At 47.8% G+C, this 27,319-nt stretch overlaps 15 non-coding genes and 4 pseudogenes across 15 annotated transcripts; all 19 read left to right on the top strand.

The window, feature by feature from the left end:
- Positions 1-2,299: 2,299 nt before the first annotated feature.
- LOC139619803 (U2 spliceosomal RNA) lies at positions 2,300-2,474 on the top strand (annotated as a pseudogene).
- Positions 2,475-2,865: 391 nt separating this feature from the next.
- Positions 2,866-2,980, top strand: LOC139619198 (U5 spliceosomal RNA). Its single transcript, XR_011690199.1, has one exon. It is a non-coding gene; the product is annotated as a U5 spliceosomal RNA (small nuclear RNA).
- Positions 2,981-8,728: 5,748 nt separating this feature from the next.
- LOC139619806 (U2 spliceosomal RNA) lies at positions 8,729-8,901 on the top strand (annotated as a pseudogene).
- A 391-nt stretch (positions 8,902-9,292) lies between these two features.
- LOC139619197 (U5 spliceosomal RNA) lies at positions 9,293-9,407 on the top strand. The gene has a single exon (XR_011690198.1). It is a non-coding gene; the product is annotated as a U5 spliceosomal RNA (small nuclear RNA).
- A 5,749-nt stretch (positions 9,408-15,156) lies between these two features.
- LOC139619651 (U2 spliceosomal RNA) lies at positions 15,157-15,338 on the top strand. The gene has a single exon (XR_011690638.1). It is a non-coding gene; the product is annotated as a U2 spliceosomal RNA (small nuclear RNA).
- Positions 15,339-15,745: 407 nt separating this feature from the next.
- Positions 15,746-15,860, top strand: LOC139619195 (U5 spliceosomal RNA). Its single transcript, XR_011690196.1, has one exon. It is a non-coding gene; the product is annotated as a U5 spliceosomal RNA (small nuclear RNA).
- A 5,749-nt stretch (positions 15,861-21,609) lies between these two features.
- On the top strand, positions 21,610-21,785 carry LOC139619745 (U2 spliceosomal RNA; annotated as a pseudogene).
- Positions 21,786-22,180: 395 nt separating this feature from the next.
- On the top strand, positions 22,181-22,295 carry LOC139619194 (U5 spliceosomal RNA). The gene has a single exon (XR_011690195.1). It is a non-coding gene; the product is annotated as a U5 spliceosomal RNA (small nuclear RNA).
- Positions 22,296-22,459: 164 nt separating this feature from the next.
- LOC139619288 (U2 spliceosomal RNA) lies at positions 22,460-22,651 on the top strand. Its single transcript, XR_011690290.1, has one exon. It is a non-coding gene; the product is annotated as a U2 spliceosomal RNA (small nuclear RNA).
- A 403-nt stretch (positions 22,652-23,054) lies between these two features.
- Positions 23,055-23,169, top strand: LOC139619193 (U5 spliceosomal RNA). The gene has a single exon (XR_011690194.1). It is a non-coding gene; the product is annotated as a U5 spliceosomal RNA (small nuclear RNA).
- A 164-nt stretch (positions 23,170-23,333) lies between these two features.
- Positions 23,334-23,525, top strand: LOC139619582 (U2 spliceosomal RNA). The gene has a single exon (XR_011690574.1). It is a non-coding gene; the product is annotated as a U2 spliceosomal RNA (small nuclear RNA).
- Positions 23,526-23,916: 391 nt separating this feature from the next.
- Positions 23,917-24,031, top strand: LOC139619192 (U5 spliceosomal RNA). Its single transcript, XR_011690193.1, has one exon. It is a non-coding gene; the product is annotated as a U5 spliceosomal RNA (small nuclear RNA).
- A 164-nt stretch (positions 24,032-24,195) lies between these two features.
- Positions 24,196-24,387, top strand: LOC139619525 (U2 spliceosomal RNA). The gene has a single exon (XR_011690518.1). It is a non-coding gene; the product is annotated as a U2 spliceosomal RNA (small nuclear RNA).
- Positions 24,388-24,782: 395 nt separating this feature from the next.
- Positions 24,783-24,897, top strand: LOC139619191 (U5 spliceosomal RNA). The gene has a single exon (XR_011690192.1). It is a non-coding gene; the product is annotated as a U5 spliceosomal RNA (small nuclear RNA).
- Positions 24,898-25,061: 164 nt separating this feature from the next.
- LOC139619276 (U2 spliceosomal RNA) lies at positions 25,062-25,253 on the top strand. The gene has a single exon (XR_011690279.1). It is a non-coding gene; the product is annotated as a U2 spliceosomal RNA (small nuclear RNA).
- A 395-nt stretch (positions 25,254-25,648) lies between these two features.
- LOC139619190 (U5 spliceosomal RNA) lies at positions 25,649-25,763 on the top strand. Its single transcript, XR_011690191.1, has one exon. It is a non-coding gene; the product is annotated as a U5 spliceosomal RNA (small nuclear RNA).
- A 164-nt stretch (positions 25,764-25,927) lies between these two features.
- On the top strand, positions 25,928-26,119 carry LOC139619524 (U2 spliceosomal RNA). Its single transcript, XR_011690517.1, has one exon. It is a non-coding gene; the product is annotated as a U2 spliceosomal RNA (small nuclear RNA).
- Positions 26,120-26,522: 403 nt separating this feature from the next.
- Positions 26,523-26,637, top strand: LOC139619188 (U5 spliceosomal RNA). Its single transcript, XR_011690190.1, has one exon. It is a non-coding gene; the product is annotated as a U5 spliceosomal RNA (small nuclear RNA).
- Positions 26,638-26,801: 164 nt separating this feature from the next.
- Positions 26,802-26,880, top strand: LOC139618772 (U2 spliceosomal RNA; annotated as a pseudogene).
- The last annotated feature ends 439 nt before the right edge of the window (positions 26,881-27,319 follow it).

Genomic DNA, 27,319 nt, shown 5'->3' with positions numbered 1-27,319 from the left:
ACAAAGACAAGACCGACCTGATGAACTGGAGACCTATCGCACTTTTAAACCTTGATTGTAAACTTTTTAGCAAACTTTTAGCCTCACGTATGTCCTTGTTTTTAAAGGGGGTGATTCACCCGGATCAAGGCTGTGCCATCCCAGGGAGGAAGATCACCGACAGCCTGGTACTGATCCGAGACACCATCTGTTACGCGAGAGACAGAAACATCCGGCTAGTAGTCCTAAATTTAGATTTTGAGAAAGCCTTCGATCGGGTCTCGCACCAGTACCTTTTCAAGGTACTGCAAAAAATGGGGTTCCCAGAAAGGTTTCTAGCTTGGGTGGGATTGCTGTATCGGGACATTACCAGCAAATTTGTGATTAACGGGCTTTTGACAAAAGCAGTCGATATTAACTGCGGTGTCCGTCAGGGTTGTCCGTTATCTGCCCTCCTATACATAACATGTATAGAACCGCTGGCACAGATCTTGAGAAGGGATCAACGAATCAATGGGTTGGGAGTACCGGGGAGCGGGGGACTGGACACCAAGTGTATTTTATACATGGACGACGTGAACATTTTATGCACCGACCTTTTATCCGTCAACAGGACGCTGGACTTGACTGACTGGTTTGGACAGGCTTCTGGGTGAAAGTTGAACAAAAACAAGACCCAAGCCCAATTTTATGGACCGTGGACAGCGACTGAGATGACAGGACTCCCTTTGACTGTGACCCAGACTGACCAAAAAATACTGGGGATCAAATTTGACAGGGAGGGAGAAGGAACAACAAATTGGCCAGACGTGGTAGGGAAAGTAAAACAAAGACTAGGATATTGGGGACTTAGAGGACTGACTATTGAAGGAAAGGTTTTAATCATCAAAGCGGTGATTTTACCTTTGCTTTTACTCATCAGTTCTGTTTTTATCCCACCTAGGAGAGTGCTTTTAGATCTGGAGCGAGCCATCTTTTATTTCCTGTGGGGCTCCAAGTGGGAGAGACTGAGGAGGGAGGTCATGAAAAGGCCAAAAGAGAAAGGAGGAAAAGGAGTGCCTGACCTGTACTTGTTTTTAGGAAGCCGATACACCGCACTACACCTCAAACAAGCCACAGACCCATCCGGAAACCCCAAAACTACAGCCATGACACGTTTCTGGATGGGATCGTACCTCAGACGATTGAAGATTTTACCTACAGATCTTAAAGTACCCGTGTCTTTTAGCCTGCCACCAGCCTATGCTTTTATCCCGACGTTTTTAAAGCATTTTAAACTGGAGCAGGAGGAGCTGCATATTTTAACCAACCACCGTTCTCTGATCTCTGTTGTGCAGGAGCAGGAGCCAGTGAGTCCAGTGCGCGGGCTCGCATTTGGCGAGCCCTCAACAGTTTGGCGCAACGTGAACCATTCCGCTCTTCCAAACAGACTCCGGGACCTGTCATGGATGGTGGCTCATGAGATTCTCCCAGTCAGGTCCGTCATGCACTCCCGGGGCATGTCAACACGCTCAACCTGCCCCCGACCCGGTTGTGGCGCGCCAGAGTCGGTGAGGCATTTGCTCTGGGAGTGCAGCGCTGCCGTAGACCAGTGGGCAATGGCCGGCTCCTTGCAATTCCCGTACTTGCCAGCAAGGGAGGTCCTTACAGCACAACTGGTGCTGTATGGGGTGAGCCAAAAAACACTGAAGAACGATGACTTTGCCCAGATGTGGCTCACCCTAGCCGCCATCAAAGACGCCATATGGACCTCCAGAAACTTGCTGGTAAGGAAGCACATGCAGATCCCCCCCGTGGCTGTGATCCGGATGGCTGTAGGCGGCAGGCCTAGGACACAGCCACAAAGAAGCATCGCCTCTGTGCCCATTCGGACGAAGGAGCCGGAGCCACACATGAAAAGGTCAAAGCAGCGGCGGCCTGGCTCTCCGGGTGAGGCAGGTGGGAAGGAGCAACAGGGTGAGGATCTCCTCTGAGCACCACGACAGGATCCCGAGAGACCAAATGTTTGGGGGAGCGGAATGAGTGACCCTGGGTAGGGACTCATTCTGCTCCTGCACAAAATTAGAAAGAAGAGAAGTTTTAAACCAATGCACTCCCTTTTTAAAGATTTGGGACACTCCATGGTTTTCATTTGTGAGATGGATTTTATGTTTGACAACATGTAAAACCCCTTGAAATATTTGTTTTTAATGTTTTTAAAAAAAAAAAAAACAAACAAACAATGGTTTTACAACTATTTATCATATTGTTGTGATTATAATGTACCCTTTGTATCTCAAGATGTAAACCTTCTTTGAAAAAACTTGAAATGAGTGTCAATAAATCTTTTCGAAAGAAAAAATCTGTTCTTATCAGTTTAATATCTGATATGTCCTCTACCCGAGGACAAACATATTAAACGGATTTTTAGAACTGGGAGCTGAAAAAGGGGCTTGCTCCGTTCACTCCACGCATCGACCTGGCATTGCAGTGCCGCCGGGAACGGTGCACCCTTCTCTGGCCGTGTGGAAAAGCAAGCAAGCAAGCAAGCAAGCAATGACGCAAACGTACAGTTTCAAATGCCCCTCTGGCAGTGGCTGGAGGAAGGTGAGTCAACCTGCCCCACAGCTGATATCCCTCACGCGCCCTGGAAGGGCTGCTAGCCTCCAATCAACCCCGCATTTTCCCTGTATTTTGGTCCCCGGGGGCCTGCAAGCGCCTGATAACTTGAGAAATTTGTGGGGATTGCATGTTGAGGCCCAGACACTTTTCTCCACAGCCCGATTGGCTAGAGCCCGTGACAACATGGGGAGGGGGCGGGGATTTGGCAAGCTAAGAGAAGGCTACCGTGAGGGCGGTGACTGGGACCAATGGGGTCCTCGGCCGCTCTTGAGGAGAGGCCTGTACTGACTCTGGTTTCTCTTCATCACGCACAAGTCTTTCGCCTTTTACTAAAGACTTCCGTGGAGAGGAACACCAATGAGTTTAAGCTATTTTTGGCAGGCTCTGCCGTATGGCTGAGCCCTTTGAGTTTGTGAAAAGTCAAACAGCTGTCGAGGTCAGGAATGGGGAGGTGGGCGGAGGTGGTGAAAAGCAGCCATTGCTCCGCTCATGTCAAAAGCAGCCAACCGCGACCAGCGAGATTTGTGCCAAGAGCCTGGCTGGAACGCCAGACACTTTGGGCCCATCGCTTCTCGGCCTTTTGGCTAAGACTGCGGTCGCCTCCTTTTGATGGTTAAATTCTTGCCTGTTGTGGCTCTGAGTTAAACCAGCTCTTGGGAGGAAATTGTCTACATTCCTTGTTTAAAGTTGTGCAACTTTTCTGTAGTTGCATATCTTAAACAAATAGGAATTCATTGGCCCAGAGAATCTCTTACCTGCGCTCTGCCGGATTCAACACCTTGTCCAGGCCAAAACTTGAAAAGGTAAGTACGTTTTTAGATTTTTTTCCTTTTTATATTTTTAATTGTATTTACTTATTTATTGTTCATTGTTTTTTTGTCCATTGTAAGTTTTTTACTGATTTTAGATCCTTTTAGCTTGTGGTGCCTCCACCATGTCGGCCACCCATGCCAACATGCGGAGGCACCACAGTGTCCGTTTTAAGTTTAAAGAAAAGGATGGAAAGCTCCTGGAGATGTCAAGGCTAGATTTCTCCAGGAAGCTAATCCAACAGGCTTTGAAATTCACAGCAAACGATTTGAATTGTATTTTGACCCTACCATTAAATACAGGTTTTGATGTAAGCTTCCAGTCTGCGGCTATCTTGAGAGAATTTTGGACAAGATTTGAGTCTGTGAAACCCCAGTTTTCTGCATTTGTTGTTGAAAAACTGACTGATAATGCATTGAAAACAGTCATTGTCAGAATGTTTAATGAGACAGTGAATGCAGAAGACATTTGTATATGGCTGGGGAGATACTGCACTGTTAAAGGCCAGGCTACCAAAGTGAGAGATGAGGACGGCATCTGGAATTGCGCTTGGAGGGTCCCCATTCAACAATGGCAGGACCCCCAGGGCTTCCAAGGCCTGAAACATCTGCCGTCAATGATAGTTCTGGGTGAAAACAGGGGCTACATCCACTACCAAGGTCAGCCCAAGCTCTGCCGCAAGTGTGGTGAGCATGGGCACCTGGTAGAAGCGTGCACAAAAACCTTTTGCGGAAAGTGTAGAGAAATTGGGCACACTTTTGAGGAGTGCACCAATGGCAGGAAGTGCAACCTTTGTGGAGAAACAAATCATCTCTTCAGAGCTTGCCCCAAATCGTTTGCCAACAAACTAAAGGCAGCAAAAGCCAATGAACAAAATGGAGGACAAAAAGAAAAAGAGCAGGTTGAAGAGGCTGGGCAGGAAAATTCAAATCTCCCGCCAGATACTGTGATTGGAGAGGAGGGATCATGTGAGGCGGGAGAGGGGGAGGGGCCTGCAACAGCCCCATCAATGGAGAGTGGAGAGGAGGATGGGGAGATGCAGGAAGTGGGCGGAGCTAGTTCAGAAATGGAAGATTTTCAACCACCTGAAAATAGTGAGGATGCCCCCCTCCCCGATGCCCAGCAAACAAAGAGACTTGCATCGGAATTGTCCTCTGAGTCTCCTGTAGCCTCAGAGAAGAGGGGAAGAGTTGGGACTCTCTCAGACAGTTCATCTGTGGAGGAGCCCAGAGTCTTCCCCTCCAATTCACCAAATGAAGTCTCTTTTCTGACAGTAGCTCTACAATCAACCCCTAAGGACTCCAAGCTAAATGCAGCCTTGCGTCAAAGGCCAACCCCCAGAGTCCGACGGGGGAATGGAGCTCAACTCCCTCCTTCATCACCTGTTGAAGTGAAGGAGGAGCCCCGTTCACAAGAAATAGTCTAACTGCCTTTTTTTTTTAAAAAAAAAAAGATATTTTAGCATCTTAAACCTCTATTTAGTGTTTTTAAAATTTCATACCTGTTGTTTTTAATCATACTCATGACACTCACCTTCTCAACCATCAATGTGAGAAGTGTGAAGTCGAGAGTTAGAGCCCAGAGTGTTTTATCCTTTCTTAAATCTACAAAGTCAGATGTGTTTTTAATGCAGGAATGTGGCATACCGTTTTTAAAACACTACCGACAGTGGGAGGAGATGTGGCCACAGACATCGATATGGAGCGGATCAAACCAAAATAAGAACGATGGAGTGGCCATTTTAATAAAAAACCCTCAGGTTCTGGTGAAGGGTAGCACTGTGGTGAGAGACGGTAGGGCACTTTTAGCACACTTGACCTTTATGGGACAGGATTTTAACCTTCTCAATATTTATGGCTTTAACGACAAAAATGACAGGTATGACCTTTTAGAAGACCTGCAGTCCCACATGCTAGGGAGAGTGCCATTAGTTTTAGGAGGTGATTTTAACTGTATTTTAAGTCGAAAAGATAGAAAAAGAACAGGGGAAGATTTTAAAATTGACAAAACATCGGTTTTATTACAGGGCATATGCAGGGATTTTAAACTACAAGACTGTTTTAAAACCATGCATCCCAGAGAGGAGGGCTTCACCTGGTTCAGTGGTGATGGCACCAGAGCCTCTCGCATAGATTTTATTTTCACACGGGACTGCCCGCCGACCGATGCTAGATTGACCCCTGTTTTCTTTTCTGACCACCTGATGCTCTCCTGCACCCTTTCACTCTCTTCAGGTGTGACTTTTGGAAGTGGTCTGTGGAAACTCAACTGCTCCCTGCTTGAAGATCAACATCTAGTTCAGCAGTACAGGGAGCAGTACCGAGAGTGGCAGACCCTTCAAGACATGTACGATACACGAGCACACTGGTGGGAGATGGTGAAGGGAAAGACCCAGACTTTTTTCAGACAGGCAGGCAAAAAAAGAAAGGGCAAGGAGAACAGACGCATGATGGGACTGCAGAAGCGACTACAGCGCTATTTTAACCTCAACCAAAATGGAATGGATTTTAATGAAGAAATTAGAGAAATCAAATCAGAGATGTCGGTTTTAGCTGAAATTAAAAGCAAGGGTGTCATTTTAAGGAGCAGGGAACGGGAAATAGAGGAGGGTGAGAAGTGCACCAGGTATTTTTTTAAGAAAATTGTTAGTAAAGGGGGGACCATTTTAAAACTAAAAAAGGAAAACGGGTGCATAACAGAGAATATCGAAGAAATTAAACAGATTGTGGAAAATTTTTACGTAGAATTGTATAAAGAAAAGCCCATTAGAATAGACACCATGAATGAAGTTTTAAAATCCATCGATAAAAAAGTAAAAGACAGTGTGCTTTTAACCCAAGATTTTACCATTCTAGAGTTAAATAAATGTTTGTCAAGTTTTAAAAAAGGGAAGTCCCCAGGACAGGATGGACTTCCCTTGGAATTTTATTTGACCTTTTGGGACATTTTAGCACCTGATTTGATCGATGTTTTTAAAGACTTTGAGCACCTAGACCGACTTCCTGACAGTTTTAGAGTAGGGATAGTGACTCTACTGCACAAAAACAAAGACAAGACCGACCTGATGAACTGGAGACCTATCGCACTTTTAAACCTTGATTGTAAACTTTTTAGCAAACTTTTAGCCTCACGTATGTCCTTGTTTTTAAAGGGGGTGATTCACCCGGATCAAGGCTGTGCCATCCCAGGGAGGAAGATCACCGACAGCCTGGTACTGATCCGAGACACCACCTGTTACGCGAGAGACAGAAACATCCGGCTAGTAGTCCTAAATTTAGATTTTGAGAAAGCCTTCGATTGGGTCTCGCACCAGTACCTTTTCAAGGTACTGCAAAAAATGGGGTTCCCAGAAAGGTTTCTAGCTTGGGTGGGATTGCTGTATCGGGACATTACCAGCAAATTTGTGATTAACGGGCATTTGACAAAAGCAGTCGATATTAACTGCGGTGTCCGTCAGGGTTGTCCGTTATCTGCCCTCCTATACATAACATGTATAGAACCGCTGGCACAGATCTTGAGAAGGGATCAACGAATCAATGGGTTGGGAGTACCGGGGAGCGGGGGACTGGACACCAAGTGTATTTTATACATGGACGACGTGAACATTTTATGCACCGACCTTTTATCCGTCAACAGGACGCTGGACTTGACTGACTGGTTTGGACAGGCTTCTGGGTCAAAGTTGAACAAAAACAAGACCCAAGCCCAATTTTATGGACCGTGGACAGCGACTGAGATGACAGGACTCCCTTTGACTGTGACCCAGACTGACCAAAAAATACTGGGGATCAAATTTGACAGGGAGGGAGAAGGAACAACAAATTGGCCAGACGTGGTAGGGAAAGTAAAACAAAGACTAGGATATTGGGGACTTAGAGGACTGACTATTGAAGGAAAGGTTTTAATCATCAAAGCGGTGATTTTACCTTTGCTTTTACTCATCAGTTCTGTTTTTATCCCACCTAGGAGAGTGCTTTTAGATCTGGAGCGAGCCATCTTTTATTTCCTGTGGGGCTCCAAGTGGGAGAGACTGAGGAGGGAGGTCATGAAAAGGCCAAAAGAGAAAGGAGGAAAAGGAGTGCCTGACCTGTACTTGTTTTTAGGAAGCCGATACACCGCACTACACCTCAAACAAGCCACAGACCCATCCGGAAACCCCAAAACTACAGCCATGACACGTTTCTGGATGGGATCGTACCTCAGACGATTGAAGATTTTACCTACAGATCTTAAAGTACCCGTGTCTTTTAGCCTGCCACCAGCCTATGCTTTTATCCCGACGTTTTTAAAGCATTTTAAACTGGAGCAGGAGGAGCTGCATATTTTAACCAACCACCGTTCTCTGATCTCTGTTGTGCAGGAGCAGGAGCCAGTGAGTCCAGTGCGCGGGCTCGCATTTGGCGAGCCCTCAACAGTTTGGCGCAACGTGAACCATTCCGCTCTTCCAAACAGACTCCGGGACCTGTCATGGATGGTGGCTCATGAGATTCTCCCAGTCAGGTCCGTCATGCACTCCCGGGGCATGTCAACACGCTCAACCTGCCCCCGACCCGGTTGTGGCGCGCCAGAGTCGGTGAGGCATTTGCTCTGGGAGTGCAGCGCTGCCGTAGACCAGTGGGCAATGGCCGGCTCCTTGCAATTCCCGTACTTGCCAGCAAGGGAGGTCCTTACAGCACAACTGGTGCTGTATGGGGTGAGCCAAAAAACACTGAAGAACGATGACTTTGCCCAGATGTGGCTCACCCTAGCCGCCATCAAAGACGCCATATGGACCTCCAGAAACTTGCTGGTAAGGAAGCACATGCAGATCCCCCCCGTGGCTGTGATCCGGATGGCTGTAGGCGGCAGGCCTAGGACACAGCCACAAAGAAGCATCGCCTCTGTGCCCATTCGGACGAAGGAGCCGGAGCCACACATGAAAAGGTCAAAGCAGCGGCGGCCTGGCTCTCCGGGTGAGGCAGGTGGGAAGGAGCAACAGGGTGAGGATCTCCTCTGAGCACCACGACAGGATCCCGAGAGACCAAATGTTTGGGGGAGCGGAATGAGTGACCCTGGGTAGGGACTCACTCTGCTCCTGCACAAAATTAGAAAGAAGAGAAGTTTTAAACCAATGCACTCCCTTTTAAAGATTTGGGACACTCCATGGTTTTCATTTGTGAGATGGATTTTATGTTTGACAACATGTAAAACCCCTTGAAATATTTGTTTTTAATGTTTTAAAAAAACAAACAAACAAACAATGGTTTTACAACTATTTATCATATTGTTGTGATTATAATGTACCCATTGTATCTCAAGATGTAAACCTTCTTTGAAAAAACTTGAAATGAGTGTCAATAAATCTTTTCGAAAGAAAATCTGTTCTTATCAGTTTAATATCTGATATGTCCTCTACCCGAGGACAAACATATTAAACGGATTTTTAGAACTGGGAGCTGAAAAAGGGGCTTGCTCCGTTCACTCCACGCATCGACCTGGCATTGCAGTGCCGCCGGGAACGGTGCACCCTTCTCTGGCCGTGTGGAAAAGCAAGCAAGCAAGCAAGCAAACAATGACGCAAACGTACAGTTTCAAATGCCCCTCTGGCAGTGGCTGGAGGAAGGTGAGTCAACCTGCCCCACAGCTGATATCCCTCACGCGCCCTGGAAGGGCTGCTAGCCTCCAATCAACCCCGCATTTTCCCTGTATTTTGGTCCCCGGGGGCCTGCAAGCGCCTGATAACTTGAGAAATTTGTGGGGATTGCATGTTGAGGCCCAGACACTTTTCTCCACAGCCCGATTGGCTAGAGCCCGTGACAACATGGGGAGGGGGCGGGGATTTGGCAAGCTAAGAGAAGGCTACCGTGAGGGCGGTGACTGGGACCAATGGGGTCCTCGGCCGCTCTTGAGGAGAGGCCTGTACTGACTCTGGTTTCTCTTCATCACGCACAAGTCTTTCGCCTTTTACTAAAGACTTCCGTGGAGAGGAACACCAATGAGTTTAAGCTATTTTTGGCAGGCTCTGCCGTATGGCTGAGCCCTTTGAGTTTGTGAAAAGTCAAACAGCTGTCGAGGTCAGGAATGGGGAGGTGGGCGGAGGTGGTGAAAAGCAGCCATTGCTCCGCTCATGTCAAAAGCAGCCAACCGCGACCAGCGAGATTTGTGCCAAGAGCCTGGCTGGAACGCCAGACACTTTGGGCCCATCGCTTCTCGGCCTTTTGGCTAAGACTGCGGTCGCCTCCTTTTGATGGTTAAATTCTTGCCTGTTGTGGCTCTGAGTTAAACCAGCTCTTGGGAGGAAATTGTCTACATTCCTTGTTTAAAGTTGTGCAACTTTTCTGTAGTTGCATATCTTAAACAAATAGGAATTCATTGGCCCAGAGAATCTCTTACCTGCGCTCTGCCGGATTCAACACCTTGTCCAGGCCAAAACTTGAAAAGGTAAGTACGTTTTTAGATTTTTTTCCTTTTTATATTTTTAATTGTATTTACTTATTTATTGTTCATTGTTTTTTTGTCCATTGTAAGTTTTTTACTGATTTTAGATCCTTTTAGCTTGTGGTGCCTCCACCATGTCGGCCACCCATGCCAACATGCGGAGGCACCACAGCGTCCGTTTTAAGTTTAAAGAAAAGGATGGAAAGCTCCTGGAGATGTCAAGGCTAGATTTCTCCAGGAAGCTAATCCAACAGGCTTTGAAATTCACAGCAAACGATTTGAATTGTATTTTGACCCTACCATTAAACAAAGGTTTTGATGTAAGCTTCCAGTCTGCGGCTATCTTGAGAGAATTTTGGACAAGATTTGAGTCTGTGAAACCCCAGTTTTCTGCATTTGTTGTTGAAAAACTGACTGATAATGCATTGAAAACAGTCATTGTCAGAATGTTTAATGAGACAGTGAATGCAGAAGACATTTGTATATGGCTGGGGAGATACTGCACTGTTAAAGGCCAGGCTACCAAAGTGAGAGATGAGGACGGCATCTGGAATTGCGCTTGGAGGGTCCCCATTCAACAATGGCAGGACCCCCAGGGCTTCCAAGGCCTGAAACATCTGCCGTCAATGATAGTTCTGGGTGAAAACAGGGGCTACATCCACTACCAAGGTCAGCCCAAGCTCTGCCGCAAGTGCGGTGAGCATGGGCACCTGGTAGAAGCGTGCACAAAAACCTTTTGTGGAAAGTGTAGAGAAATTGGGCACACTTTTGAGGAGTGCACCAATGGCAGGAAGTGCAACCTTTGTGGAGAAACAAATCATCTCTTCAGAGCTTGCCCCAAATCGTTTGCCAACAAACTAAAGGCAGCAAAAGCCAATGAACAAAATGGAGGACAAAAAGAAAAAGAGCAGGTTGAAGAGGCTGGGCAGGAAAATTCAAATCTCCCGCCAGATACTGTGATTGGAGAGGAGGGATCATGTGAGGCGGGAGAGGGGGAGGGGCCTGCAACAGCCCCATCAATGGAGAGTGGAGAGGAGGATGGGGAGATGCAGGAAGTGGGCGGAGCTAGTTCAGAAATGGAAGATTTTCAACCACCTGAAAATAGTGAGGATGCCCCCCTCCCCGATGCCCAGCAAACAAAGAGACTTGCATCGGAATTGTCCTCTGAGTCTCCTGTAGCCTCAGAGAAGAGGGGAAGAGTTGGGACTCTCTCAGACAGTTCATCTGTGGAGGAGCCCAGAGTCTTCCCCTCCAATTCACCAAATGAAGTCTCTTTCCTGACAGTAGCTCTACAATCAACCCCTAAGGACTCCAAGCTAAATGCAGCCTTGCGTCAAAGGCCAACCCCCAGAGTCCGACGGGGGAATGGAGCTCAACTCCCTCCTTCATCACCTGTTGAAGTGAAGGAGGAGCCCCGTTCACAAGAAATAGTCTAACTGCCTTTTTAAAAAAAAAAAAAAGATATTTTAGCATCTTAAACCTCTATTTAGTGTTTTTAAAATTTCATACCTGTTGTTTTTAATCATACTCATGACACTCACCTTCTCAACCATCAATGTGAGAAGTGTGAAGTCGAGAGTTAGAGCCCAGAGTGTTTTATCCTTTCTTAATTCTACAAAGTCAGATGTGTTTTTAATGCAGGAATGTGGCATACCGTTTTTAAAACACTACCGACAGTGGGAGGAGATGTGGCCACAGACATCGATATGGAGCGGATCAAACCAAAATAAGAACGATGGAGTGGCCATTTTAATAAAAAACCCTCAGGTTCTGGTGAAGGGTAGCACTGTGGTGAGAGACGGTAGGGCACTTTTAGCACACTTGACCTTTATGGGACAGGATTTTAACCTTCTCAATATTTATGGCTTTAACGACAAAAATGACAGGTATGACCTTTTAGAAGACCTGCAGTCCCACATGCTAGGGAGAGTGCCATTAGTTTTAGGAGGTGATTTTAACTGTATTTTAAGTCGAAAAGATAGAAAAAGAACAGGGGAAGATTTTAAAATTGACAAAACATCGGTTTTATTACAGGGCATATGCAGGGATTTTAAACTACAAGACTGTTTTAAAACCATGCATCCCAGAGAGGAGGGCTTCACCTGGTTCAGTGGTGATGGCACCAGAGCCTCTCGCATAGATTTTATTTTCACACGGGACTGCCCGCCGACCGATGCTAGATTGACCCCTGTTTTCTTTTCTGACCACCTGATGCTCTCCTGCACCCTTTCACTCTCTTCAGGTGTGACTTTTGGAAGTGGTCTGTGGAAACTCAACTGCTCCCTGCTTGAAGATCAACATCTAGTTCAGCAGTACAGGGAGCAGTACCGAGAGTGGCAGACCCTTCAAGACATGTACGATACACGAGCACACTGGTGGGAGATGGTGAAGGGAAAGACCCAGACTTTTTTCAGACAGGCAGGCAAAAAAAGAAAGGGCAAGGAGAACAGACGCATGATGGGACTGCAGAAGCGACTACAGCGCTATTTTAACCTCAACCAAAATGGAATGGATTTTAATGAAGAAATTAGAGAAATCAAATCAGAGATGTCGGTTTTAGCTGAAATTAAAAGCAAGGGTGTCATTTTAAGGAGCAGGGAACGGGAAATAGAGGAGGGTGAGAAGTGCACCAGGTATTTTTTTAAGAAAATTGTTAGTAAAGGGGGGACCATTTTAAAACTAAAAAAGGAAAACGGGTGCATAACAGAGAATATCGAAGAAATTAAACAGATTGTGGAAAATTTTTACGTAGAATTGTATAAAGAAAAGCCCATTAGAATAGACACCATGAATGAAGTTTTAAAATCCATCGATAAAAAAGTAAAAGACAGTGTGCTTTTAACCCAAGATTTTACCATTCTAGAGTTAAATAAATGTTTGTCAAGTTTTAAAAAAGGGAAGTCCCCAGGACAGGATGGACTTCCCTTGGAATTTTATTTGACCTTTTGGGACATTTTAGCACCTGATTTGATCGATGTTTTTAAAGACTTTGAGCACCTAGACCGACTTCCTGACAGTTTTAGAGTAGGGATAGTGACTCTACTGCACAAAAACAAAGACAAGACCGACCTGATGAACTGGAGACCTATCGCACTTTTAAACCTTGATTGTAAACTTTTTAGCAAACTTTTAGCCTCACGTATGTCCTTGTTTTTAAAGGGGGTGATTCACCCGGATCAAGGCTGTGCCATCCCAGGGAGGAAGATCACCGACAGCCTGGTACTGATCCGAGACACCATCTGTTACGCGAGAGACAGAAACATCCGGCTAGTAGTCCTAAATTTAGATTTTGAGAAAGCCTTCGATCGGGTCTCGCACCAGTACCTTTTCAAGGTACTGCAAAAAATGGGGTTCCCAGAAAGGTTTCTAGCTTGGGTGGGATTGCTGTATCGGGACATTACCAGCAAATTTGTGATTAACGGGCATTTGACAAAAGCAGTCGATATTAACTGCGGTGTCCGTCAGGGTTGTCCGTTATCTGCCCTCCTATACATAACATGTATAGAACCGCTGGCACAGATCTTGAGAAGGGATCAACGAATCAATGGGTTGGGAGTACCGGGGAGCGGGGGACTGGACACCAAGTGTATTTTATACATGGACGACGTGAACATTTTATGCACCGACCTTTTATCCGTCAACAGGACGCTGGACTTGACTGACTGGTTTGGACAGGCTTCTGGGTCAAAGTTGAACAAAAACAAGACCCAAGCCCAATTTTATGGACCGTGGACAGCGACTGAGATGACAGGACTCCCTTTGACTGTGACCCAGACTGACCAAAAAATACTGGGGATCAAATTTGACAGGGAGGGAGAAGGAACAACAAATTGGCCAGACGTGGTAGGGAAAGTAAAACAAAGACTAGGATATTGGGGACTTAGAGGACTGACTATTGAAGGAAAGGTTTTAATCATCAAAGCGGTGATTTTACCTTTGCTTTTACTCATCAGTTCTGTTTTTATCCCACCTAGGAGAGTGCTTTTAGATCTGGAGCGAGCCATCTTTTATTTCCTGTGGGGCTCCAAGTGGGAGAGACTGAGGAGGGAGGTCATGAAAAGGCCAAAAGAGAAAGGAGGAAAAGGAGTGCCTGACCTGTACTTGTTTTTAGGAAGCCGATACACCGCACTACACCTCAAACAAGCCACAGACCCATCCGGAAACCCCAAAACTACAGCCATGACACGTTTCTGGATGGGATCGTACCTCAGACGATTGAAGATTTTACCTACAGATCTTAAAGTACCCGTGTCTTTTAGCCTGCCACCAGCCTATGCTTTTATCCTGACGTTTTTAAAGCATTTTAAACTGGAGCAGGAGGAGCTGCATATTTTAACCAACCACCGTTCTCTGATCTCTGTTGTGCAGGAGCAGGAGCCAGTGAGTCCAGTGCGCGGGCTCGCATTTGGCGAGCCCTCAACAGTTTGGCGCAACGTGAACCATTCCGCTCTTCCAAACAGACTCCGGGACCTGTCATGGATGGTGGCTCATGAGATTCTCCCAGTCAGGTCCGTCATGCACTCCCGGGGCATGTCAACACGCTCAACCTGCCCCCGACCCGGTTGTGGCGCGCCAGAGTCGGTGAGGCATTTGCTCTGGGAGTGCAGCGCTGCCGTAGACCAGTGGGCAATGGCCGGCTCCTTGCAATTCCCGTACTTGCCAGCAAGGGAGGTCCTTACAGCACAACTGGTGCTGTATGGGGTGAGCCAAAAAACACTGAAGAAAGATGACTTTGCCCAGATGTGGCTCACCCTAGCCGCCATCAAAGACGCCATATGGACCTCCAGAAACTTGCTGGTAAGGAAGCACATGCAGATCCCCCCCGTGGCTGTGATCCGGATGGCTGTAGGCGGCAGGCCTAGGACACAGCCACAAAGAAGCATCGCCTCTGTGCCCATTCGGACGAAGGAGCCGGAGCCACACATGAAAAGGTCAAAGCAGCGGCGGCCTGGCTCTCCGGGTGAGGCAGGTGGGAAGGAGCAACAGGGTGAGGATCTCCTCTGAGCACCACGACAGGATCCCGAGAGACCAAATGTTTGGGGGAGCGGAATGAGTGACCCTGGGTAGGGACTCACTCTGCTCCTGCACAAAATTAGAAAGAAGAGAAGTTTTAAACCAATGCACTCCCTTTTTAAAGATTTGGGACACTCCATGGTTTTCATTTGTGAGATGGATTTTATGTTTGACAACATGTAAAACCCCTTGAAATATTTGTTTTTAATGTTTTAAAAAAAAAAAAACAAACAAACAATGGTTTTACAACTATTTATCATATTGTTGTGATTATAATGTACCCTTTGTATCTCAAGATGTAAACCTTCTTTGAAAAAACTTGAAATGAGTGTCAATAAATCTTTTCGAAAGAAAAAAAAAAAAATCTGTTCTTATCAGTTTAATATCTGATATGTCCTCTACCCGAGGACAAACATATTAAACGGATTTTTAGAACTGGGAGCTGAAAAAGGGGCTTGCCCCGTTCACTCCACGCATCGACCTGGCATTGCAGTGCCGCCGGGAACGGTGCACCCTTCTCTGGCCGTGTGGAAAAGCAAGCAAGCAAGCAAGCAAGCAAGCAAGCAAGCAAACAATGACGCAAACGTACAGTTTCAAATGCCCCTCTGGCAGTGGCTGGAGGAAGGTGAGTCAACCTGCCCCACAGCTGATATCCCTCACGCGCCCTGGAAGGGCTGCTAGCCTCCAATCAACCCCGCATTTTCCCTGTATTTTGGTCCCCGGGGGCCTGCAAGCGCCTGATAACTTGAGAAATTTGTGGGGATTGCATGTTGAGGCCCAGACACTTTTCTCCACAGCCCGATTGGCTAGAGCCCGTGACAACATGGGGAGGGGGCGGGGATTTGGCAAGCTAAGAGAAGGCTACCGTGAGGGCGGTGACTGGGACCAATGGGGTCCTCGGCCGCTCTTGAGGAGAGGCCTGTACTGACTCTGGTTTCTCTTCATCACGCACAAGTCTTTCGCCTTTTACTAAAGACTTCCGTGGAGAGGAACACCAATGAGTTTAAGCTATTTTTGGCAGGCTCTGCCGTATGGCTGAGCCCTTTGAGTTTGTGAAAAGTCAAACAGCTGTCGAGGTCAGGAATGGGGAGGTGGGCGGAGGTGGTGAAAAGCAGCCATTGCTCCGCTCATGTCAAAAGCAGCCAACCGCGACCAGCGAGATTTGTGCCAAGAGCCTGGCTGGAACGCCAGACACTTTGGGCCCATCGCTTCTCGGCCTTTTGGCTAAGACTGCGGTCGCCTCCTTTTGATGGTTAAATTCTTGCCTGTTGTGGCTCTGAGTTAAACCAGCTCTTGGGAGGAAATTGTCTACATTCCTTGTTTAAAGTTGTGCAACTTTTCTGTAGTTGCATATCTTAAACAAATAGGAATTCATTGGCCCAGAGAATCTCTTACCTGAGCTCTGCCGGATTCAACACCTTGTCCAGGCCAAAACTTGAAAAGGTAAGTACGTTTTTAGATTTTTTTCCTTTTTTATATTTTTAATTGTATTTACTTATTTATTGTTCATTGTTTTTTTGTCCATTGTAAGTTTTTTACTGATTTTAGATCCTTTTAGCTTGTGGTGCCTCCACCATGTCGGCCACCCATGCCAACATGCGGAGGCACCACAGCGTCCGTTTTAAGTTTAAAGAAAAGGATGGAAAGCTCCTGGAGATGTCAAGGCTAGATTTCTCCAGGAAGCTAATCCAACAGGCTTTGAAATTCACAGCAAACGATTTGAATTGTATTTTGACCCTACCATTAAACAAAGGTTTTGATGTAAGCTTCCAGTCTGCGGCTATCTTGAGAGAATTTTGGACAAGATTTGAGTCTGTGAAACCCCAGTTTTCTGCATTTGTTGTTGAAAAACTGACTGATAATGCATTGAAAACAGTCATTGTCAGAATGTTTAATGAGACAGTGAATGCAGAAGACATTTGTATATGGCTGGGGAGATACTGCACTGTTAAAGGCCAGGCTACCAAAGTGAGAGATGAGGACGGCATCTGGAATTGCGCTTGGAGGGTCCCCATTCAACAATGGCAGGACCCCCAGGGCTTCCAAGGCCTGAAACATCTGCCGTCAATGATAGTTCTGGGTGAAAACAGGGGCTACATCCACTACCAAGGTCAGCCCAAGCTCTGCCGCAAGTGTGGTGAGCATGGGCACCTGGTAGAAGCGTGCACAAAAACCTTTTGCGGAAAGTGTAGAGAAATTGGGCACACTTTTGAGGAGTGCACCAATGGCAGGAAGTGCAACCTTTGTGGAGAAACAAATCATCTCTTCAGAGCTTGCCCCAAATCGTTTGCCAACAAACTAAAGGCAGCAAAAGCCAATGAACAAAATGGAGGACAAAAAGAAAAAGAGCAGGTTGAAGAGGCTGGGCAGGAAAATTCAAATCTCCCGCCAGATACTGTGATTGGAGAGGAGGGATCATGTGAGGCGGGAGAGGGGGAGGGGCCTGCAACAGCCCCATCAATGGAGAGTGGAGAGGAGGATGGGGAGATGCAGGAAGTGGGCGGAGCTAGTTCAGAAATGGAAGATTTTCAACCACCTGAAAATAGTGAGGATGCCCCCCTCCCCGATGCCCAGCAAACAAAGAGACTTGCATCGGAATTGTCCTCTGAGTCTCCTGTAGCCTCAGAGAAGAGGGGAAGAGTTGGGACTCTCTCAGACAGTTCATCTGTGGAGGAGCCCAGAGTCTTCCCCTCCAATTCACCAAATGAAGTCTCTTTTCTGACAGTAGCTCTACAATCAACCCCTAAGGACTCCAAGCTAAATGCAGCCTTGCGTCAAAGGCCAACCCCCAGAGTCCGACGGGGGAATGGAGCTCAACTCCCTCCTTCATCACCTGTTGAAGTGAAGGAGGAGCCCCGTTCACAAGAAATAGTCTAACTGCCTTTTTTTTTTTAAAAAAAAAAGATATTTTAGCATCTTAAACCTCTATTTAGTGTTTTTAAAATTTCATACCTGTTGTTTTTAATCATACTCATGACACTCACCTTCTCAACCATCAATGTGAGAAGTGTGAAGTCGAGAGTTAGAGCCCAGAGTGTTTTATCCTTTCTTAAATCTACAAAGTCAGATGTGTTTTTAATGCAGGAATGTGGCATACCGTTTTTAAAACACTACCGACAGTGGGAGGAGATGTGGCCACAGACATCGATATGGAGCGGATCAAACCAAAATAAGAACGATGGAGTGGCCATTTTAATAAAAAACCCTCAGGTTCTGGTGAAGGGTAGCACTGTGGTGAGAGACGGTAGGGCACTTTTAGCACACTTGACCTTTATGGGACAGGATTTTAACCTTCTCAATATTTATGGCTTTAACGACAAAAATGACAGGTATGACCTTTTAGAAGACCTGCAGTCCCACATGCTAGGGAGAGTGCCATTAGTTTTAGGAGGTGATTTTAACTGTATTTTAAGTCGAAAAGATAGAAAAAGAACAGGGGAAGATTTTAAAATTGACAAAACATCGGTTTTATTACAGGGCATATGCAGGGATTTTAAACTACAAGACTGTTTTAAAACCATGCATCCCAGAGAGGAGGGCTTCACCTGGTTCAGTGGTGATGGCACCAGAGCCTCTCGCATAGATTTTATTTTCACACGGGACTGCCCGCCGACCGATGCTAGATTGACCCCTGTTTTCTTTTCTGACCACCTGATGCTCTCCTGCACCCTTTCACTCTCTTCAGGTGTGACTTTTGGAAGTGGTCTGTGGAAACTCAACTGCTCCCTGCTTGAAGATCAACATCTAGTTCAGCAGTACAGGGAGCAGTACCGAGAGTGGCAGACCCTTCAAGACATGTACGATACACGAGCACACTGGTGGGAGATGGTGAAGGGAAAGACCCAGACTTTTTTCAGACAGGCAGGCAAAAAAAGAAAGGGCAAGGAGAACAGACGCATGATGGGACTGCAGAAGCGACTACAGCGCTATTTTAACCTCAACCAAAATGGAATGGATTTTAATGAAGAAATTACAGAAATCAAATCAGAGATGTCGGTTTTAGCTGAAATTAAAAGCAAGGGTGTCATTTTAAGGAGCAGGGAACGGGAAATAGAGGAGGGTGAGAAGTGCACCAGGTATTTTTTTAAGAAAATTGTTAGTAAAGGGGGGACCATTTTAAAACTAAAAAAGGAAAACGGGTGCATAACAGAGAATATCGAAGAAATTAAACAAATTGTGGAAAATTTTTACGTAGAATTGTATAAAGAAAAGCCCATTAGAATAGACACCATGAATGAAGTTTTAAAATCCATCGATAAAAAAGTAAAAGACAGTGTGCTTTTAACCCAAGATTTTACCATTCTAGAGTTAAATAAATGTTTGTCAAGTTTTAAAAAAGGGAAGTCCCCAGGACAGGATGGACTTCCCTTGGAATTTTATTTGACCTTTTGGGACATTTTAGCACCTGATTTGATCGATGTTTTTAAAGACTTTGAGCACCTAGACCGACTTCCTGACAGTTTTAGAGTAGGGATAGTGACTCTACTGCACAAAAACAAAGACAAGACCGACCTGATGAACTGGAGACCTATCGCACTTTTAAACCTTGATTGTAAACTTTTTAGCAAACTTTTAGCCTCACGTATGTCCTTGTTTTTAAAGGGGGTGATTCACCCGGATCAAGGCTGTGCCATCCCAGGGAGGAAGATCACCGACAGCCTGGTACTGATCCGAGACACCACCTGTTACGCGAGAGACAGAAACATCCGGCTAGTAGTCCTAAATTTAGATTTTGAGAAAGCCTTCGATCGGGTCTCGCACCAGTACCTTTTCAAGGTACTGCAAAAAATGGGGTTCCCAGAAAGGTTTCTAGCTTGGGTGGGATTGCTGTATCGGGACATTACCAGCAAATTTGTGATTAACGGGCATTTGACAAAAGCAGTCGATATTAACTGCGGTGTCCGTCAGGGTTGTCCGTTATCTGCCCTCCTATACATAACATGTATAGAACCGCTGGCACAGATCTTGAGAAGGGATCAACGAATCAATGGGTTGGGAGTACCGGGGAGCGGGGGACTGGACACCAAGTGTATTTTATACATGGACGACGTGAACATTTTATGCACCGACCTTTTATCCGTCAACAGGACGCTGGACTTGACTGACTGGTTTGGACAGGCTTCTGGGTCAAAGTTGAACAAAAACAAGACCCAAGCCCAATTTTATGGACCGTGGACAGCGACTGAGATGACAGGACTCCCTTTGACTGTGACCCAGACTGACCAAAAAATACTGGGGATCAAATTTGACAGGGAGGGAGAAGGAACAACAAATTGGCCAGACGTGGTAGGGAAAGTAAAACAAAGACTAGGATATTGGGGACTTAGAGGACTGACTATTGAAGGAAAGGTTTTAATCATCAAAGCGGTGATTTTACCTTTGCTTTTACTCATCAGTTCTGTTTTTATCCCACCTAGGAGAGTGCTTTTAGATCTGGAGCGAGCCATCTTTTATTTCCTGTGGGGCTCCAAGTGGGAGAGACTGAGGAGGGAGGTCATGAAAAGGCCAAAAGAGAAAGGAGGAAAAGGAGTGCCTGACCTGTACTTGTTTTTAGGAAGCCGATACACCGCACTACACCTCAAACAAGCCACAGACCCATCCGGAAACCCCAAAACTACAGCCATGACACGTTTCTGGATGGGATCGTACCTCAGACGATTGAAGATTTTACCTACAGATCTTAAAGTACCCGTGTCTTTTAGCCTGCCACCAGCCTATGCTTTTATCCCGACGTTTTTAAAGCATTTTAAACTGGAGCAGGAGGAGCTGCATATTTTAACCAACCACCGTTCTCTGATCTCTGTTGTGCAGGAGCAGGAGCCAGTGAGTCCAGTGCGCGGGCTCGCATTTGGCGAGCCCTCAACAGTTTGGCGCAACGTGAACCATTCCGCTCTTCCAAACAGACTCCGGGACCTGTCATGGATGGTGGCTCATGAGATTCTCCCAGTCAGGTCCGTCATGCACTCCCGGGGCATGTCAACACGCTCAACCTGCCCCCGACCCGGTTGTGGCGCGCCAGAGTCGGTGAGGCATTTGCTCTGGGAGTGCAGCGCTGCCGTAGACCAGTGGGCAATGGCCGGCTCCTTGCAATTCCCGTACTTGCCAGCAAGGGAGGTCCTTACAGCACAACTGGTGCTGTATGGGGTGAGCCAAAAAACACTGAAGAACGATGACTTTGCCCAGATGTGGCTCACCCTAGCCGCCATCAAAGACGCCATATGGACCTCCAGAAACTTGCTGGTAAGGAAGCACATGCAGATCCCCCCCGTGGCTGTGATCCGGATGGCTGTAGGCGGCAGGCCTAGGACACAGCCACAAAGAAGCATCGCCTCTGTGCCCATTCGGACGAAGGAGCCGGAGCCACACATGAAAAGGTCAAAGCAGCGGCGGCCTGGCTCTCCGGGTGAGGCAGGTGGGAAGGAGCAACAGGGTGAGGATCTCCTCTGAGCACCACGACAGGATCCCGAGAGACCAAATGTTTGGGGGAGCGGAATGAGTGACCCTGGGTAGGGACTCACTCTGCTCCTGCACAAAATTAGAAAGAAGAGAAGTTTTAAACCAATGCACTCCCTTTTAAAGATTTGGGACACTCCATGGTTTTCATTTGTGAGATGGATTTTATGTTTGACAACATGTAAAACCCCTTGAAATATTTGTTTTTAATGTTTTAAAAAAAAAAACAAACAAACAATGGTTTTACAACTATTTATCATATTGTTGTGATTATAATGTACCCTTTGTATCTCAAGATGTAAACCTTCTTTGAAAAAACTTGAAATGAGTGTCAATAAATCTTTTCGAAAGAAAAAAATCTGTTCTTATCAGTTTAATATCTGATATGTCCTCTACCCGAGGACAAACATATTAAACGGATTTTTAGAACTGGGAGCTGAAAAAGGGGCTTGCTCCGTTCACTCCACGCATCGACCTGGCATTGCAGTGCCGCCGGGAACGGTGCACCCTTCTCTGGCCGTGTGGAAAAGCAAGCAAGCAAGCAAGCAAGCAAACAATGATGCAAACGTACAGTTTCAAATGCCCCTCTGGCAGTGGCTGGAGGAAGGTGAGTCAACCTGCCCCACAGCTGATATCCCTCACGCGCCCTGGAAGGGCTGCTAGCCTCCAATCAACCCCGCATTTTCCCTGTATTTTGGTCCCCGGGGGCCTGCAAGCGCCTGATAACTTGAGAAATTTGTGGGGATTGCATGTTGAGGCCCAGACACTTTTCTCCACAGCCCGATTGGCTAGAGCCCGTGACAACATGGGGAGGGGGCGGGGATTTGGCAAGCTAAGAGAAGGCTACCGTGAGGGCGGTGACTGGGACCAATGGGGTCCTCGGCCGCTCTTGAGGAGAGGCCTGTACTGACTCTGGTTTCTCTTCATCACGCACAAGTCTTTCGCCTTTTACTAAAGACTTCCGTGGAGAGGAACACCAATGAGTTTAAGCTATTTTTGGCAGGCTCTGCCGTATGGCTGAGCCCTTTGAGTTTGTGAAAAGTCAAACAGCTGTCGAGGTCAGGAATGGGGAGGTGGGCGGAGGTGGTGAAAAGCAGCCATTGCTCCGCTCATGTCAAAAGCAGCCAACCGCGACCAGCGAGATTTGTGCCAAGAGCCTGGCTGGAACGCCAGACACTTTGGGCCCATCGCTTCTCGGCCTTTTGGCTAAGATCAAGTGTAGTATCTGTTCTTATCAGTTTAATATCTGATATGTCCTCTACCCGAGGACAAACATATTAAACGGATTTTTAGAACTGGGAGCTGAAAAAGGGGCTTGCCCCGTTCACTCCACGCATCGACCTGGCATTGCAGTGCCGCCGGGAACGGTGCACCCTTCTCTGGCCGTGTGGAAAAGCAAGCAAGCAAGCAAGCAAGCAAGCAAGCAAACAATGACGCAAACGTACAGTTTCAAATGCCCCTCTGGCAGTGGCTGGAGGAAGGTGAGTCAACCTGCCCCACAGCTGATATCCCTCACGCGCCCTGGAAGGGCTGCTAGCCTCCAATCAACCCCGCATTTTCCCTGTATTTTGGTCCCCGGGGGCCTGCAAGCGCCTGATAACTTGAGAAATTTGTGGGGATTGCATGTTGAGGCCCAGACACTTTTCTCCACAGCCCGATTGGCTAGAGCCCGTGACAACATGGGGAGGGGGCGGGGATTTGGCAAGCTAAGAGAAGGCTACCGTGAGGGCGGTGACTGGGACCAATGGGGTCCTCGGCCGCTCTTGAGGAGAGGCCTGTACTGACTCTGGTTTCTCTTCATCACGCACAAGTCTTTCGCCTTTTACTAAAGACTTCCGTGGAGAGGAACACCAATGAGTTTAAGCTATTTTTGGCAGGCTCTGCCGTATGGCTGAGCCCTTTGAGTTTGTGAAAAGTCAAACAGCTGTCGAGGTCAGGAATGGGGAGGTGGGCGGAGGTGGTGAAAAGCAGCCATTGCTCCGCTCATGTCAAAAGCAGCCAACCGCGACCAGCGAGATTTGTGCCAAGAGCCTGGCTGGAACGCCAGACACTTTGGGCCCATCGCTTCTCGGCCTTTTGGCTAAGATCAAGTGTAGTATCTGTTCTTATCAGTTTAATATCTGATATGTCCTCTACCCGAGGACAAACATATTAAACGGATTTTTAGAACTGGGAGCTGAAAAAGGGGCTTGCTCCGTTCACTCCACGCATCGACCTGGCATTGCAGTGCCGCCGGGAACGGTGCATCCTTCTCTGGCCGTGTGGAAAAGCAAGCAAGCAAGCAAGCAAACAATGACGCAAACGTACAGTTTCAAATGCCCCTCTGGCAGTGGCTGGAGGAAGGTGAGTCAACCTGCCCCACAGCTGATATCCCTCACGCGCCCTGGAAGGGCTGCTAGCCTCCAATCAACCCCGCATTGTCCCTGTATTTTGGTCCCCGGGGGCCTGCAAGCGCCTGATAACTTGAGAAATTTGTGGGGATTGCATGTTGAGGCCCAGACACTTTTCTCCACAGCCCGATTGGCTAGAGCCCGTGACAACATGGGGAGGGGGCGGGGATTTGGCAAGCTAAGAGAAGGCTACCGTGAGGGCGGTGACTGGGACCAATGGGGTCCTCGGCCGCTCTTGAGGAGAGGCCTGTACTGACTCTGGTTTCTCTTCATCACGCACAAGTCTTTCGCCTTTTACTAAAGACTTCCGTGGAGAGGAACACCAATGAGTTTAAGCTATTTTTGGCAGGCTCTGCCGTATGGCTGAGCCCTTTGAGTTTGTGAAAAGTCAAACAGCTGTCGAGGTCAGGAATGGGGAGGTGGGCGGAGGTGGTGAAAAGCAGCCATTGCTCCGCTCATGTCAAAAGCAGCCAACCGCGACCAGCGAGATTTGTGCCAAGAGCCTGGCTGGAACGCCAGACACTTTGGGCCCATCGCTTCTCGGCCTTTTGGCTAAGATCAAGTGTAGTATCTGTTCTTATCAGTTTAATATCTGATATGTCCTCTACCCGAGGACAAACATATTAAACGGATTTTTAGAACTGGGAGCTGAAAAAGGGGCTTGCTCCGTTCACTCCACGCATCGACCTGGCATTGCAGTGCCGCCGGGAACGGTGCACCCTTCTCTGGCCGTGTGGAAAAGCAAGCAAGCAAGCAAGCAAGCAAACAATGACGCAAACGTACAGTTTCAAATGCCCCTCTGGCAGTGGCTGGAGGAAGGTGAGTCAACCTGCCCCACAACTGATATCCCTCACGCGCCCTGGAAGGGCTGCTAGCCTCCAATCAACCCCGCATTTTCCCTGTATTTTGGTCCCCGGGGGCCTGCAAGCGCCTGATAACTTGAGAAATTTGTGGGGATTGCATGTTGAGGCCCAGACACTTTTCTCCACAGCCCGATTGGCTAGAGCCCGTGACAACATGGGGAGGGGGCGGGGATTTGGCAAGCTAAGAGAAGGCTACCGTGAGGGCGGTGACTGGGACCAATGGGGTCCTCGGCCGCTCTTGAGGAGAGGCCTGTACTGACTCTGGTTTCTCTTCATCACGCACAAGTCTTTCGCCTTTTACTAAAGACTTCCGTGGAGAGGAACACCAATGAGTTTAAGCTATTTTTGGCAGGCTCTGCCGTATGGCTGAGCCCTTTGAGTTTGTGAAAAGTCAAACAGCTGTCGAGGTCAGGAATGGGGAGGTGGGCGGAGGTGGTGAAAAGCAGCCATTGCTCCGCTCATGTCAAAAGCAGCCAACCGCGACCAGCGAGATTTGTGCCAAGAGCCTGGCTGGAACGCCAGACACTTTGGGCCCATCGCTTCTCGGCCTTTTGGCTAAGATCAAGTGTAGTATCTGTTCTTATCAGTTTAATATCTGATATGTCCTCTACCCGAGGACAAACATATTAAACGGATTTTTAGAACTGGGAGCTGAAAAAGGGGCTTGCCCCGTTCACTCCACGCATCGACCTGGCATTGCAGTGCCGCCGGGAACGGTGCACCCTTCTCTGGCCGTGTGGAAAAGCAAGCAAGCAAGCAAGCAAGCAAACAATGACGCAAACGTACAGTTTCAAATGCCCCTCTGGCAGTGGCTGGAGGAAGGTGAGTCAACCTGCCCCACAGCTGATATCCCTCACGCGCCCTGGAAGGGCTGCTAGCCTCCAATCAACCCCGCATTTTCCCTGTATTTTGGTCCCCGGGGGCCTGCAAGCGCCTGATAACTTGAGAAATTTGTGGGGATTGCATGTTGAGGCCCAGACACTTTTCTCCACAGCCCGATTGGCTAGAGCCCGTGACAACATGGGGAGGGGGCGGGGATTTGGCAAGCTAAGAGAAGGCTACCGTGAGGGCGGTGACTGGGACCAATGGGGTCCTCGGCCGCTCTTGAGGAGAGGCCTGTACTGACTCTGGTTTCTCTTCATCACGCACAAGTCTTTCGCCTTTTACTAAAGACTTCCGTGGAGAGGAACACCAATGAGTTTAAGCTATTTTTGGCAGGCTCTGCCGTATGGCTGAGCCCCTTGAGTTTGTGAAAAGTCAAACAGCTGTCGAGGTCAGGAATGGGGAGGTGGGCGGAGGTGGTGAAAAGCAGCCATTGCTCCGCTCATGTCAAAAGCAGCCAACCGCGACCAGCGAGATTTGTGCCAAGAGCCTGGCTGGAACGCCAGACACTTTGGGCCCATCGCTTCTCGGCCTTTTGGCTAAGATCAAGTGTAGTATCTGTTCTTATCAGTTTAATATCTGATATGTCCTCTACCCGAGGACAAACATATTAAACGGATTTTTAGAACTGGGAGCTGAAAAAGGGGCTTGCTCCGTTCACTCCACGCATCGACCTGGCATTGCAGTGCCGCCGGGAACGGTGCACCCTTCTCTGGCCGTGTGGAAAAGCAAGCAAGCAAGCAAGCAAGCAAGCAAGCAAACAATGATGCAAACGTACAGTTTCAAATGCCCCTCTGGCAGTGGCTGGAGGAAGGTGAGTCAACCTGCCCCACAGCTGATATCCCTCACGCGCCCTGGAAGGGCTGCTAGCCTCCAATCAACCCCGCATTTTCCCTGTATTTTGGTCCCCGGGGGCCTGCAAGCGCCTGATAACTTGAGAAATTTGTGGGGATTGCATGTTGAGGCCCAGACACTTTTCTCCACAGCCCGATTGGCTAGAGCCCGTGACAACATGGGGAGGGGGCGGGGATTTGGCAAGCTAAGAGAAGGCTACCGTGAGGGCGGTGACTGGGACCAATGGGGTCCTCGGCCGCTCTTGAGGAGAGGCCTGTACTGACTCTGGTTTCTCTTCATCACGCACAAGTCTTTCGCCTTTTACTAAAGACTTCCGTGGAGAGGAACACCAATGAGTTTAAGCTATTTTTGGCAGGCTCTGCCGTATGGCTGAGCCCTTTGAGTTTGTGAAAAGTCAAACAGCTGTCGAGGTCAGGAATGGGGAGGTGGGCGGAGGTGGTGAAAAGCAGCCATTGCTCCGCTCATGTCAAAAGCAGCCAACCGCGACCAGCGAGATTTGTGCCAAGAGCCTGGCTGGAACGCCAGACACTTTGGGCCCATCGCTTCTCGGCCTTTTGGCTAAGATCAAGTGTAGTATTCGTGGAGAGATTTTTCTTTTTTGATCTGGGCGACACTTCTATGGAAGCGATGGCCAGTATGGCCTCTCCTGTGCAGGTTATCCCTAAGGTTGGGTTGAGGTTCACGCTTCGTTTCCAGGCAATCGTGACAGAAGAAGATGCTGTTTCAAGATCGTGGTTCTGCAAGAGGGTCATCATGGGCCAGCTTCTTTTGACGGTGGAGGATGTCTTGTGCATTCAATGGAACCAACAGGAAAAAGCTTTTGATGTCACCCTGAGGAATGAGGAGGTGTACAGAAAGGTGTCTGAAAATTGTTCGGCTGGAGCTGGGGTAAGGCCCCTTGCCTGCTACAAGATTTTGAGTTTGGACAGACCTAATTTCAGGCAGATCACAGTTCACATGTTTAACCCGTTTGTGACTGATCTTGCCTTGGCTGATTTCCTGGGCCGGTATGGAGAAGTGGTGTCAGCAGCAAGATATGTTAATGATCCAATGGGG

Source organism: Trachinotus anak, unplaced genomic scaffold, assembly GCF_046630095.1.
Source record: "Trachinotus anak isolate AG129_WGS33_773 ecotype Australia unplaced genomic scaffold, CSIRO_AGI_Tana_v1 ptg000003l, whole genome shotgun sequence".
NCBI lineage: Eukaryota > Metazoa > Chordata > Actinopteri > Carangiformes > Carangidae > Trachinotus > Trachinotus anak.
This window is presented reverse-complemented; position numbering and strand designations above follow the sequence as displayed.